General features: G+C 34.3%; 1 protein-coding gene across 2 annotated transcripts in view; it reads right to left on the bottom strand.

Moving 5' to 3' along the window:
- Positions 1-13,713, bottom strand: part of LOC6636626 (LIM domain transcription factor LMO4) — a 51,838-nt gene that overhangs the window by 18,923 nt on the left and 19,202 nt on the right. The window lies entirely within an intron of this gene.

The following is a 13,713-nucleotide window of genomic DNA, read 5'->3' as shown; positions in this document are numbered from 1 at the left end:
ATTTGATTACTTTTAATACGCCAACTCGTTGCGGAATTATATAAAAATATTTTTGAAAGCATAACTTTCGTGCTGCGTCCCACCACTAAAAAAATTGTCTTTCCTACTGCAAAATTAAAAATTTATGGCATGTTCCATCAAGAAAGTGTCAAAATTAAATTTGAACGGAAACAGACAAATATAAAAATAGAGCGTTAATAAAAAATATTTATTATAGCCACTGTCCATTCAACACATTTCTGACACATTTCAGAAAATGTCACATTTTTGACAATGGAGTAAAATGCACTCCATGCGTTTCCCCATAAGAAATCACATTTCACACATCTTGCAAAAAAGGCACATTTTTCAGATATGTGTAAATTCGCCCCGATCATTTCGTGTTTTTGCCATGATTAATAGAGATTTCTAACGATGTTGTGTAAAATGGTAAAGTATCGTAAATATAAAAGCTGATATATCAAAAAAGGCAAGCGACAACATTAAATAAAAAATTAAGAATTAGACTAATCCCACAGATTTTAGAATTTAAACATGGCGAAATCTCGAAAAGAGTACCTAAAAGTGACCCCTTACTTCGAGAGCGATATTTTTGAGATTTGGGAGACGAACTTTATGGGGCTTATGTAAATTAAAGAAACTCGATCAGCTGTTTATTTTAAAAAGCGGTACTTTCGTCACTCACATGTTACCCCCAACCGGTGAAACACCAATATGTGAAATTGGAAAATATGACATTTCTTGACCCAGTGGACAGAGGCTATTATATATCCAGCTTAAATTTCATGTTTCGACAGAATTTATATTTTCCTTTTTATACCCTCTGAACCCATTGAAAATGGGTAAAAATGGTATATTGTATTTGTGCAAAATGTAAATGTATGTAACAGGCAGAGAGAAGCATCCCCGACCCCCAAAGTATATATATTCTTGATCAGTTTCAATAGCCGAGTCGATCTAACAGTGTCCGTCTGTCTGTCCGTCAGTCCGTCCGGTCGTTTGTATGAACGCAAGGATCTTATAAACTATAAGAGCTAGAGACTTGAAATAAGCTATAGGTCCTCCTAGTCCATACGCAGATCGAGTTTGTTTGCGATAATCGATAACTTACTTCGATTCAAGCAATTAATAAACATCGATAACGAAATCCAGTTTTTTGAGCAAATTGGGTAAATATTAAGAGCTAAAACCAACAAAAGTGACATGTTTACTCTAGAATAGTAAATATTTATCAAGTATCTTTCATTTTTTACCTATCGCCACCTCCCCTCCACTACCTCATAGCTAAAAATCTAGTTAATAACCTCATTTATATTTCCCAACAATTTAAGCCACAATTTAAATGCAATTGAGTTTTTGAGAATACACAAATATTCTATGGTACAAAAAGATATACTGTAGTAATCGATTAAGAATCACGTGTTTGCGGCTCCAGCGTAAATTGCAAGAATGTCTGTATACATGTACACACACATTCATTCGCGTCTATTTCGAATTATATCAACAGCTCTGCAATTGCAATTCGATTTTACAGAACAATTTAAGAACTTATATAATTTTTACAGAAGGCGCTTCTTGCGCAATAACTATGTTAAGAAAATAGCACACATAGATTGATTTCACTTTTCTTTTTGGACAGTGTATGCTCGAGAAAACTTCTTGTCTCAGCCAATAGCGTGCGTGCACCTTTGGTTGTATGCGTGAATTATACATGCATAAGAACTTTAAAGGATGTATGTATATGTTGTTATTCACTGCTCTGGCTTTAGCTGGCAAGAAATTAATTTTGTTAGTTTTCTAGCGCAGATCCTGACCTATCCCAAATTTGTGTTGATATATGAATGCATTTTGTGTACTGAGGTTGGCTCCGCAGAAAATATGTATTTCTAAGTCGATGCAAATATTTACATAATTGCTTTAAATTAAATTAATTTTATTTTTATTCCCCAATCAAGAAATAAAAGAGTGCTAAAAATACAATAACATTTCAAGTCGACTTGAAGGTCATATTTAGTTTGACCCCATTATAATTATAATGGCCTCCTCGCGGTGTTCCCTGCGTACTATGTTCTTTATAATTTGAACAAAAAATAATAAAAAAAAAAAAATAAAAATTAATTATATGTATCTTTGAAAACAACAAATTTGCACTTTTATTTCCTAAATTTATTTTGTATTTTTTAAAAATAATAATAATTTAATAAATAATTTCAAATATAAAAAATTAGATAAATATTTGCATCGACTTAAAAACACAACCTCAGTACACAAAATGCATTCATATACCAACAGAAATTTGGGGTAGGTCGTGATCTGCGCTAAAAACCTAAGAAAATTGTTTCTTTGCCAGCCAGAGACTTTGCCAGAGCAGTGGATAACAACACATTCAAATATGCTGTTATGTATGTATATGCACAAGCATGCAAACATAATTGGATGCACGGCCCTCATAGAGCCGAAGCTGAGAGAAAATTCTATTTTTAGCTTTTTCGTTCTCTCGGCTGTGAGAGCGTAATGCCACAGATTTCGTTTTTGTTCTCAATTTTAAAAAATCAAGCTGCATAGTAGCATTTTGTTGTATGGCGTTACTCATCTTAGCTTTGAAAATAACTTTGAAGACAAGACAAAATTCTTCAAAAAAATCGTTGATTCTACAATTAACCAACCAAACCTTTAATCTCAATATGCACCAAGAAGCAATGAATCTTCCAAAAAGTGCGAAACTCTCCTCAAGTGAATTTGAACAAATTTCTTTGAAAATTAGTTTGAGGTTTATCAGATGGTAGATAAACAAATTTCATACAAATTTTTGATTAATTTTCCACACTTGTGGATGGAATTTCCCAAAACCTCTTGCGGGCAGCTTCATTACAAAAGGTAACTATAATAAAAATACCAGCTTCCCATTCTGTGAGATCGATTGATCAGATTTGTCAGACCATAGATGAGCGTGGGCAAGAAAAAAAATGTTTATCGATATTTTGGTGACTAAAATTATTACCAATAAGCTTTGTGTGGTTAGCGTTATTGCTCAAAAAAAAGAATAATGTTAAGAAAATACATACTACCGTAAATTTGAGTAAATATTTAGAGTTTAAATTATTAAACTTCATTAGCACCCAATTTTGTTCAGATGAAAAATCACACGAACAATTAGATGAAAATTGTATAAACCAAAAATACTTATATATATTGCTTTATACAAAGATTATAAAATGAATTTTTGGATTCTTGGCATCACAGTTAATCTATTAAAATGCATTTTCCCCACGGCAGTCATGACGGCCCACTCTCTATTCAAAAATTACTTTTCTTGGTATTATTTTACTTTCGCGTGCTAATTTATGTTAATTGTGTAATTTTCAAAGGTATGGTTTCTTGTAACTTATTACAAGCAGGTCTAGATCACTTTTCTTTCTGGTGTCAAAAATTGAAAGTAATTCTATTGGCTTTTATCGAGCGCTGACCCATTTAGTTTGACGATCCGCACGAGATAAAGACCTTTTATTGTTCTTGTTCGTCCCATTTTTAAGTTTGGCTCAGATGTCTACTCACCACAATATTCAAAGTCTATTTAATATTTTGTTTTTTTCCCTCCCGTTTTGTTGAAATATCTCCAAATAGTTGAAAATAAGCTTTGTGTAATATTTATTAAAAATATAAATACACCTTATGTTTATACCCTGAACCCATTAAAAATGGGTATAAGGGTATATTGTATTTGTGCAAAATCTAAATGTATGTAACAGGCAGACTGAAGCATCTCCGACCCCATTAAGTATATATATTCTTGATCAGCATCTATAGCCGAGTCGATCTAACCATGTCCGTCTGTCTGTCCGTCCGTCTGTCCGTATGTATGACCGCAAGGATCAAAAACCTATATGAGCTAGAGACTTGAAATTTTAGATGTAGGTACTCCTAGTGCCTACGTAGACAGAGTTTGTCGATAAAATCGATATCGATATCCTGTTATTTGGGCAATTTTGGTAAATAATAAGAGCTAGAGGCACCAAACTTGACATATAGCTTCTAAAATAGAATATATATATGCATTTGATGTTGGAAGAGGGTTTAGGTTATCCCCTAGTCGGGAGCTGCCAACTAGAACCTCTTACTTGTTTTATATTGACTATGTGGCGTTCATTAGAACAACCATAACAGAGTCTTATGATATGAGTTTGGAGACCTTTTATTATTTATTTGGAAACTAATTGACGCGGCATCGCGATTCACGCGACAAACATACATACATATACATTGGCAAGCCCCGAAATTAAAAAAAATTATAACTTACTTTAGATCAAATCAAAAATGTTCAGTTTAAATCTTATAATATAAAATTTTTCCAAAGGTTGCTGGACCAAAGACAATATAACGCCTGTACATTTAATTGCGACGCAAAATTTCTAGCCTGGCCTTTCATTTGGCCTTTGAGGCTTCGTACGGCATGCCTGCCGACTGGTGGTTCGTTCTCCAAAGACCAGACGAACGAATGCCGAAGTCGCGGCTTGCTGATGCTGACACGAGCTACGAATTTAGTCGCCAGCCTGCCTTCAGCAAAGCTGGTTGATTCTGCTTTGCGTTGCTTCGTTTTCGCTCGTACATTGAGCGAAAAAGTTTAGAACTTACGATTGACGCAGTGCTTGTGTTTTATCCATGAAATGCATGCTTTATTTAAATGATATATTAACCTAGATATTAACAAATAATTTTACAGGAAAATTAAAGAACTGATATAATTTTTACAGAAGGCGCTTCTAGCGCAATAACTACATTAAGAAAACAGCACACATATATTGATTTCACCTTTCTTTTTGGACAGTGTATGCTCGAGAAAAGTTCTTGTCTCAGCCAATAGCGTGCGTGCACCTTTGGTTGTATGCGTGAATTAAACATGCATAAGAACTATAAATTATGTATGTATGAGTTTTTATTCATTGCTGTGGCTTTAGCTGGCAAGAAATTAATTTTGTTAGTTTTCTTCTTCTCTTGGCTCCGCAGAAAATATGTATTTCTAAGTCGATGCAAATACTTACATAATTTCTTTAAATTAAATTAATATTATTTTTATTCTCCAATTAAGAAATAAAAAGAGTGCTAAAAATACAATTACATTTCAAGTCGACTCGAAGGTCATATTTAGTTATGACCCCATTATAATTATAATGGCGTCCTCGCGGTGTTCCCTGGGTACCGATTTTGCATCGGTAGCTAATTCGAGCGGCGACGTTGTTCTTTATAATTCGGACAAAAAAATAATAAATTAAAAAAAAAATTTATTAAATGTATCTTTGAAAACAACAAATTTGCACTTTTATTTCCTTAATTTATTTTGTATTTCTTAAAAACAATGATAATTTAATTAATAAGTTCAAATATAAAATATTACATATATATTTGCATCGACTTAAAAATACATATTTTGTACGAAGCCAACCTCAGTACACAAAATGCATTCATATATCAAAGAAATTTTGGGTAAGTCGTGATCTGCGCTAAAAACCTAAGAATATTCTGTTATGTATGTATATGCACACGCATGCAAACATAATTGCATGCACGGCCCTCATAGAGCCGAAGCTGAGAGAAAATTCTATTTTTAGCTTTTTCGTTCTCTCGGCTGTGAGAGCGTAATGCCACAGATTTCGTTTTCGTTCTCAATTTTCAAAAAATCAAGCTGCATAGTTTTTTGTTTGGCGTTACTCATCTTAGTGTTTATATTATCTTTGGCTGGACACACAAAGACGGCGTTATAAAACATTGACCTTTATTTTGAAAAGTTTGAGTGACGATTATGTCTTCGAAACAATAATATACTTAAGTTTTTAGCACAGTCGATTTAGCCATGTCCGTCTGTCTGTCCACACGTATTTATGATCGATCCCAGAATAAGAACTAGAGACTTGAACGTAGGTCCTCCTAGTACCCACGCAGCACGACTTTGTTTTCCATCATCGATAACTTACCCCGTTTCCAAGCAATCGATAAAAATCAATCTCGAAATCCTGTTTTAAATAAAAAATCAAAAAAATAAATATTCCAATAGGAACCAGACTTTTTTTTTAACGAATATACGAATATATTTAAGAAAACGTTGGCAAACTATCGACGATGGCAAATAGCTCGGTCGGTTGAGCGCGGTAACGAGCTCGACACCGAAAGAGGTGACATATTTTTATTTTTTTTAAATTTATTTTTAATAATACTGATATATATCTCTGCCCCATAAATAGTAAAGGCTTAGGCAATTTTTAAAACCTCATACCAGCTATTGGCTTCATTAAATGCAGTCATATGCTGTTGCTTAGTGAAAGCAGCAACGCTATGTACTGAGCACGATACGTTTTTTTTTCGTTTTCACACCACAAAAACGTGTTAGCATTATTTGAATTATTGGGAGTGCTCAAGGTGGACGTTTGAATAAATGCTTGCCATTTAAATGGCAATTTTTCAATTTAGGCACGTTAACATAAATTTGGCTTTGTTTCTTTCTTCCACGATGTGGATAAGGCATATCTCGTTAACATTCAAAACAGGATTGACTGAAAAACTCATAACTGGAGCATTTACAGCTGATTAAATTAAAGCTTAGTTTTAAGATGAGGTTTAAAAGTTGCAGAAAAGGTACCAACTGAAACACCAATCTATAAAAGAGAAGCAGAAGAAAGGCCGAGACTTAGTGTATTTAACTGTATTGTTAGCCCAGAATATCCCTTGCATTCGTAGGCTCGCAAATTTATAAATACAAAGATTGCGTTAATTATTATGAAAATAAATGCCACTGCTTCTACTCGACAGCCATACCATAGAAAAAAATGTTTAAGATATTAGACACTTGATGCGTTTTGGGGTGCTTCGAAACAATAATGTTGAAATAAGGTCCTTAATTCTTCTTTTTCAATTTCAAAGACTTTAACGAAAATTTTAATTTTCACTCCTCTTGGATTTTCTATCCTTATCTATCTCCTTGTTTCCCACCAAAATTCCCTACACAAAACAAAACAAGCAAATTCAACTGTAAAGCGGTAGATTTTCCAAAGGTTATAAATTTTCAAATAGAGTTTTGAAAATGAATTTGAGGACGATCGGATGTTAAAAATTAAGTTGTAAATTTTTTTATACTTGGAACCTAGAACTCTTCACCAAGTGAAAAATTTTCCGAAAAAATATAAAGCCCCTTCGTAATGAATTTGATTAAAGGTGTCGCAAGCTTAAGGCAATTCAGCAACCGGTTCCTTAAAACTGAAAGTGGGCCTATACCAAGTCAGGGTCCTCGAGGCAGCAGGGCACCCAACATCCAGTCGGAACACCTGACACAGAGGCACCGCGCATTATATTACATTTAAATAAGTCCAAGTTACCATCAGAAAAAAATACACCAAACGAACAATTATCCTTAATGTTAACGAACATTATGCTCACCGCGGCCGGCCAAGAATACAGACAGCCTAGTCCTAGGTGACGCTGTCAAGTGTGCCCGATTATCCTTCCGTCCAGTCAAAGAATGCGCGAACGATTACATGGAATGCTGGGACCTCTCAAAATTAGGGAAATATTCTATCGTGAGACGCAGCACTCTAATCGCTAAAAATTCAGTTTTTTACAAGAGAAAATTCGCGTATAAACAATGCAAGAGACTCCCCTAAGGACACGGCGCAAACCGACCACTACCCTCCTTAGCTCTTTAGCTAACAATTATATTTAAAACAAGCAAGAGGTTCTAGTTGGGAGCTCCCGACTACGAAATACCCTGAACCCTCTCTAAACACCAAATAAATTTAAAAAAGTTTTCTTGGTAGGGTTCGAACTCGCAACTGCCCGCATTACTTACTGTCGAATCTACTCAACAGCCCCACCAGCAAAATATTAAACAAGATGTTCTCGTCGGGAGCTCCCGACTAGGGGATACCCTGAACCCTCTTTTTCCAACATCGAATGCACATATATATATTCTATTTTATAAGCTATATGTCAAGTTTGGTGACTCTAGCTCTTATTATTTACCCAATTTGCTCAATAAACAGGATGTTGATATCGATTTGTATCGATTGCTTGGAAATGGTGTAAGTTATCGATTATCGGAAGCAAACTCGGTCTGCGCAGGCACTAGGAGGACCTACATCTAAAATTGCATGTCTCTAGCTCTTATAGGTTCTGAGATCCTTGCGTTCATATATACGGACAGATGGACGGACGGACATACAGACGGACATGGCTAGATCGACTCGGGGCTATTGATGTTGATCAATAATATATATACTTTATGGGGTCGGAGATGCTTCCTTCTGCAGGTTACATACATTTGGATTTTGAACAAATGCAATAAACCCTTATACCCATTTTTAATGGGTTCAGGGTATAAAAAATACTTTCCCTGGTGTGTTCATGCCCTGAACTCGCGACAGACCGCACCACTTGCTATGCCTCTACTCAGCAGCCACACAAATAATAAAGTACTTATGATAAAAGGAACTAAAATAGCATTACAGAAAAATATATATACTTTATGGGGTCGGAGATGCTTTCTTCAAAACACTGAATAAGTTCAGTAGCTCAATTTAATGACCCGTTCAATCGAACTTGGTCTGAACTAAACGACACAACTCTACTCTGGGGTATAAAATGAAAGATACTTAACATATATAGAATATTCTAGCAGCAACATATCGTGTTTGGTGACTCTAGCTCTTATTATTTACCCAATTTGCTTAAAAAACAGCATGTCGATATCGATTTTTATCGATTGCTTAGAAACGGAGTAGGTTATCGATAATTAGAAGTAAAACCCGATCTGCGCAGGCACTAGGAGCACCTACATCTAAAATTTCAAGTCTCTAGCTCTTATAGATTCTATACATACAGACAGACAGACGGGCAGACAGGCGGGCATGGTTAGATCGACTCGGTAATTGATACTGATCAAGAGTATATATGCTTTATTGGGTCGGAGATGCTTCCTTCTGCTTGTTATATGCATTTGCATTTTGCACAAATACAATATACCCTTTTTACCACATTTTCAATGGGTTCAGGGTATAAAATACAATTTGTCTGAAAAGTAGAACATATTTTCTAAATGGCAAACAAATTCTCTAATTGTAAAAAATGTTTAACATGTTTTATATAAGATTATTTACGCGTTTAAAATATAACTGCGTGAATCTAAAAAAAAGTTAGAAAATCAAATAAGGATTACCTTAATAATCTTTGCAATACTAGCGAGTGGTACGATATTCTCTTATTCAGCAAGGAAAAGAAATGCTCATATATTCAAGTAAATTTGCGCCTTTGGGATACTGCTCCCGGTTTCTGAAACGTCGTAAATTAAATTGTCAAGTTAAGAAACCCACCTGTACGATATTCTATTATTCATCAAAAAAATAAATGCACATTTATATATATATTTTTAAGTTAATTTGCTCCTTTGCGATATTGTTCATGGTTTTTGAAACTCCGTAAATTAAATTGTAAAGTAAAGTTGTGATCAGTTTCAATATTTTTGTACCAATTAAGCTAAGTAAATTCATTGTCCATATCTCCTATATCGATAATAAATTATAGTAAATTTTAAATTCAACTTTCTCAAGTGTCTTGTCAATGAGATCTTCCATGATTCTATCGCACTATTGATAATCTCGGTGATTCCATGTGTAATCCATTTGTAGATCTTATTTTTATCATCAACATTCGTTGACATATTATCCTTTAAAAATTAAAATTAAACAATTTTCATAAATATTTTCTCTGTTATCTGTTATTTACATATTATACTTTGTACAAAATTAAACAATTTCTATAAATGCTCTGCTATCTAAGTAAATTCTTTTCAATTTATTTCATACCGATAGGTAAGTATGTAAATATACTATTACAAAAAAAACCCGTTTTTTTTACCAGCTATTGGCTTTATTAAATGCAGTCATATGCTGTTGCTTAGTGAAAGCAGCAACGCTATGTACTGAGCACGATACGTTTTTTTTTCGTTTTCACACCACAAAAACGTGTTAGCATTATTTGAATTATTGGGAGTGCTCAAGGTGGACGTTTGAATAAATGCTTGCCATTTAAATGGCAATTTTTCAATTTAGGCACGTTAACATAAATTTGGCTTTGTTTCTTTCTTCCACGATGTGGATAAGGCATATCTCGTTAACATTCAAAACAGGATTGACTGAAAAATTCATAACTGGAGCATTTACAGCTGATTAAATTAAAGCTTAGTTTTAAGATGAGGTTTAAAAGTTGCAGAAATGGTACCAACTGAAACACCAATCTATAAAAGAGAAGCAGAAGAAAGGCCGAGACTTAGTGTATTTAACTGTATTGTTAGCCCAGAATATCCCTTGCATTCGTAGGCTCGCAAATTTATAAATACAAAGATTGCGTTAATTATTATGAAAATAAATGCCACTGCTTCTACTCGACAGCCATACCATAGAAAAAAATGTTTAAGATATTAGACACTTGATGCGTTTTGGGGTGCTTCGAAACAATAATGTTGAAATAAGGTCCTTAATTCTTCTTTTTCAATTTCAAAGACTTTAACGAAAATTTTAATTTTCACTCCTCTTGGATTTTCTATCCTTATCTATCTCCTTGTTTCCCACCAAAATTCCCTACACAAAACAAAACAAGCAAATTCAACTGTAAAGCGGTAGATTTTCCAAAGGTTATAAATTTTCAAATAGAGTTTTGAAAATGAATTTGAGGACGATCGGATGTTAAAAATTAAGTTGTAAATTTTTTTATACTTGGAACCTAGAACTCTTCACCAAGTGAAAAATTTTCCGAAAAAATATAAAGCCCCTTCGTAATGAATTTGATTAAAGGTGTCGCAAGCTTAAGGCAATTCAGCAACCGGTTCCTTAAAACTGAAAGTGGGCCTATACCAAGTCAGGGTCCTCGAGGCAGCAGGGCACCCAACATCCAGTCGGAACACCTGACACAGAGGCACCGCGCATTATATTACATTTAAATAAGTCCAAGTTACCATCAGAAAAAAATACACCAAACGAACAATTATCCTTAATGTTAACGAACATTATGCTCACCGCGGCCGGCCAAGAATACAGACAGCCTAGTCCTAGGTGACGCTGTCAAGTGTGCCCGATTATCCTTCCGTCCAGTCAAAGAATGCGCGAACGATTACATGGAATGCTGGGACCTCTCAAAATTAGGGCAATATTCTATCGTGAGACGCAGCACTCTAATCGCTAAAAATTCAGTTTTTTACAAGAGAAAATTCGCGTATAAACAATGCAAGAGACTCCCCTAAGGACACGGCGCAAACCGACCACTACCCTCCTTAGCTCTTTAGCTAACAATTATATTTAAAACAAGCAAGAGGTTCTAGTTGGGAGCTCCCGACTACGAAATACCCTGAACCCTCTTTAAACACCAAATAAATTTAAATAAGTTTTCTTGGTAGGGTTCGAACTCGCAACTACCCGCATTACTTCCTGTCGAATCTACTCAACAGCCCCACCAGCAAAATATTAAACAAGATGTTCTCGTCGGGAGCTCCCGACTAGGGGATACCCTGAACCCTCTTTTTCCAACATCGAATGCACATATATATATTCTATTTTATAAGCTATATGTCAAGTTTGGTGACTCTAGCTCTTATTATTTACCCAATTTGCTCAATAAACAGGATGTTGATATCGATTTGTATCGATTGCTTGGAAATGGTGTAAGTTATCGATTATCGGAAGCAAACTCGGTCTGCGCAGGCACTAGGAGGACCTACATCTAAAATTGCATGTCTCTAGCTCTTATAGGTTCTGAGATCCTTGCGTTCATATATAAGGACAGATGGACGGACGGACATACAGACGGACATGGCTAGATCGACTCGGGGCTATTGATGTTGACCAATAATATATATACTTTATGGGGTCGGAGATGCTTCCTTCTGCAGGTTACATACATTTGGATTTTGAACAAATGCAATAAACCCTTATACCCATTTTTAATGGGTTCAGGGTATAAAAAATACTTTCCCTGGTAGGGCATGAACTCGCGACAGACCGCACCACTTGCTATGCCTCTACTCAGCAGCCACACAAATAATAAAGTACTTATGATAAAAGGAACTAAAATAGCATTACAGAAAAATATATATACTTTATGGGGTCGGAGATGCTTTCTTCAAATCACTGAATAAGTTCAGTAGCTCAATTTAATGACCCGTTCAATCGAACTTGGTCTGAACTAAACGACACAACTCTACTCTGGGGTATAAAATGAAAGATACTTAACATATATAGAATATTCTAGCAGCAACATATCATGTTTGGTGACTCTAGCTCTTATTATTTACCCAATTTGCTTAAAAAACAGCATGTCGATATCGATTTTTATCGATTGCTTAGAAACGGAGTAGGTTATCGATAATTAGAAGTAAAACCCGATCTGCGCAGGCACTAGGAGCACCTACATCTAAAATTTCAAGTCTCTAGCTCTTATAGATTCTATACATACAGACAGACAGACGGGCAGACAGGCGGGCATGGTTAGATCGACTCGGTAATTGATACTGATCAAGAGTATATATGCTTTATTGGGTCGGAGATGCTTCCTTCTGCTTGTTATATGCATTTGCATTTTGCACAAATACAATATACCCTTTTTACCACATTTTCAATGGGTTCAGGGTATAAAATACAATTTGTCTGAAAAGTAGAACATATTTTCTAAATGGCAAACAAATTCTCTAATTGTAAAAAATGTTTAACATGTTTTATATAAGATTATTTACGCTTTTAAAATATAACTGCGTGAATCTAAAAAAAGTTAGAAATGAGGATTACCTTAATAATCTTTGCAATACTAGCGAGTGGTACGATATTCTCTTATTCAGCAAGGAAAAGAAATGCTCATATATTCAAGTAAATTTGCGCCTTTGGGATACTGCTCCCGGTTTCTGAAACGTCGTAAATTAAATTGTCAAGTTAAGAAACCCACCTGACCGATATTCTTTTATACATCAAAAAAATAAATGCACATTTATATATATATTTTTAAGTAAATTTGCTCCTTTGCGATATTGTTCATGGTTTTTGAAACTCCGTAAATTAAATTGTAAAGTAAAGTTGTGATTAGTTTCAATATTTGTGTACCAATTAAGCTAAGTAAATTCATTGTCCATATTTCCTATGTAGATAATAAATTATAGTAAATTTTAAATTCAACTTTCTCAAGTGTCTTGTCAATGAGATCTTCCATGATTCTATCGCACTATTGATAATCTTGGTGATTCCATGTGTAATCCATTTGTAGATCTTATTTTTATCATCAACATTCGTTTACATATTATCCTTTAAAAATTAAAATTAAACAATTTTCATAAATATTTTCTCTGTTATCTGTTATTTACATATTATACTTTGTACACAATTAAACAATTTTTATAAATACTCTGCTATCTAAGTAAATTATTTCAATTGATTTCATACCGATAGGTAAGTATGTAAATATACTATTACAAAATAAAAACCCGTTTTTTTAATTTAAATTATTTTTGTATTCCACCCAATTGTTGATATTGAATTGTATTTAGCGGTTATACTCTTAAGTATATCCGATATGTATATATACAACTTGTATGACGGCTTTTCCTTTTGTAGAGTTGTATATAAATCTGATTGTAATGGCTAGCGGTATAATTATTGATTAATGTAAAGTATAAGCCGAAAGAGCTAGGAAGTT

This window comes from Drosophila virilis, unplaced genomic scaffold (genome assembly GCF_030788295.1).
Source record: "Drosophila virilis strain 15010-1051.87 unplaced genomic scaffold, Dvir_AGI_RSII-ME tig00001625, whole genome shotgun sequence".
NCBI classification, from domain to species: Eukaryota; Metazoa; Arthropoda; class Insecta; order Diptera; family Drosophilidae; genus Drosophila; species Drosophila virilis.
This window is presented reverse-complemented; position numbering and strand designations above follow the sequence as displayed.